The following is a 2,500-nucleotide window of genomic DNA, read 5'->3' on the forward strand; positions in this document are numbered from 1 at the left end:
GCTAGATAGTAGATAGGGACAGCGGGAATCTCGTTAATCCATTCATGCGCGTCACTAATTAGATGACGAGGCATTTGGCTATCACAGCCGTCTTTATTCACGTACAGTGAATAACATACAAAATAAGTGAATACCCACAAAGCGGGTTTACAGTTGGTACATAAATACAAACACACTTATTACTAATGTACATGAATAAAGAGAGGTATTATGCCTGAGTGGCCAGGCAGCAGCCGAAGAGTTGAGACCACGCTAACCAACGCCAGTGCGGGGCATCGTGCGGCGGCGAGGGGCAGTCATAGATTCGAAACGCCGCGCCGCCATGATGCTGCCCAGAAGTACTCTGGTGCTCAATGTTGAAAGGTGGCCCTTCGTCACGCCAACCTCCTGCAATGCTTTGGCAGAGGCTGGAGACCAAACCCCACGCCAGTTGATGGTCGCCGACGTGGTGGTGAATTCCGTAGCCACTGGAAACAGCTCACGTATCTTGTCGTAAACTGCCTGCTTGTCGTAGACGGCTACTTTCTCGCGGTGACACCTACCAAGATCACGGTTGTCGCCAACCACCTGCGCATCGATGACAAATGCTGCAGTGTCACGGACCGCCACGATGTCTGGCTTTTTCAGGCCTTCAGATGTACGAAGGTGAGGCTCTAGCAGAACATTGTAGCCTCTGCGGCGGAGGCCTCGCGCCAGATAGGACGCCATGGCATCGTGTCGAGCAATGCGAGCCCCGTCGCTTCTCCAGCACTGTTGAATGACATGGTTGGCAGTCTCCGTGGCATTGCAGCCAGCGCGGCATCTGGTGTCACCTTCCCTCCCACGTAGCAGCCGTGCCTGAGTAGGTAAGGCATTAATCCGGACACGCAGGCATGAGATGTAGTCGCGGCCGGTTACGAACTGCCGCGTATTGGAGACCCAGCAGTGCTGCCCTGGTGTTCGGGCAGACTCTCGTAGCGCAGCGCCGTCGACCGACGAGTGCAGGCGGTCGGCCCAACACCGGCCCAACTGGTAACTGGACTTTATAACTTCCCCCTGCCATTGCAGGGCGTGGTCCAGTTGGTGAATTTCTCGCTGGATTAAGTCCTGGGAAGAATCGTCCGCTGCCGCACCCAGTCCCTGCATCTTCGCCAATCTTCTCCTACGAAGAAGAGGGCCCAGCCAGCGGGCTGCAGGCACCCCCAAGCCCCCATGAGAGATGGGGGCGTGGAAGTAACCGACCGGCGTATCTGCTGGCAGGTGCAACCAAGATCGAACAGCTGCACGAACACAGACGTCAAGGGAAGAGAGGGCCCCAAGACGAGTCCTCCCCAGGGCGAGACCATGGAAAATACCCGGGAGGATAACAGAACGAAGGGCAAAAAGCCGCTGCTGAGGTTTGAGTGGTGCACACTTGATGATGTTCATCTGCTTCTCGACCTCCCGCCGGGGATGAAAAAGACTGCGTCCGCACGTGGAAAATTGCAGGCCTAGATACTTGAAAGTATCTCCCATCGCCAGTGCTGGGATGTTGTTCCCCCCAGCACGAAAGATGACAGTCTCGTCGACCTTGGTTTTCTTCTCCCGGCCTGATGAGACAAGGGCGAGAGAAAAACACTTCCGTGGGTTGACCTCGAGCCCGAGATCCCCCAGGGCCGACGTGGCGATGGTAAGAAGTTCCTGCAACCCATCACGAGTCTCGGCAAACAGCAGGAGGTCATCGGCGAATGCAGCCGCATTTATCCGCCGTCCAAGAATGCGTGCACCAATATGAGCAGGCAGGCGAGACAAGAGAATGTCAATGGACATGTTGAAGAGGATAGGAGACAGCGGGTCACCCTGCCGAACACCCCTCGAAGGCCGCACTAGATCTGACGACTTCCCATCCGCGCAGATAACCGTCGATCCCGCCTCATAGCATCCCTGGATGTAGTCAACAAACTCGACCGGCAAACCGTGGGCCCTCAGCACCGGGCCAAGGGCACCATGGGCAAGCGAGTCGAAGGCCTTTGACACATCCAGAGATGCCAAGTACAGCGAGCCGGCAGCTCGGCACGCCTGGGTCATCGCCAGATCTAGAAGAAAGGTGTTGTGAAGCATCCCATCCTGAGGGATGAAAGCCCGCTGGCGACCGTCCAACACACAGTAGCGCATCAGGCGGCCAACCAGAACCTTGTGAAAGGCTCTGGTCAGCACCGAGCACACTGTGATCGGACGAAAGTCAGCAGGGGATGCTGCGGCGGTCTTCTTGGGCAGCAGGGTTGTTCTGGCCTGAAGGAGTCGGGAAGGAAGGGAGCGGGAAAGGAGGAGGAAATTAAGGATCTTGAGGAGAACCTCCCGGGGAAGGCGACGCAGTTGTGTCGGCGTGAGGCCGTCAGGACCTGCAGCAGAATTGCGAGGCGGGAGAGCAGCGGTGGCTTCTTCTGCAGAAATGGGAGCCCAGAGGTCACGGAAGGGCACCCTCTTCGAGAATGGCAGCAGCTCATCGGACAGACCCTCCCCACGCGGAGGTCGAGATCTG

Source organism: Schistocerca piceifrons, unplaced genomic scaffold (assembly GCF_021461385.2).
Source record: "Schistocerca piceifrons isolate TAMUIC-IGC-003096 unplaced genomic scaffold, iqSchPice1.1 HiC_scaffold_1058, whole genome shotgun sequence".
NCBI classification, from domain to species: Eukaryota; Metazoa; Arthropoda; class Insecta; order Orthoptera; family Acrididae; genus Schistocerca; species Schistocerca piceifrons.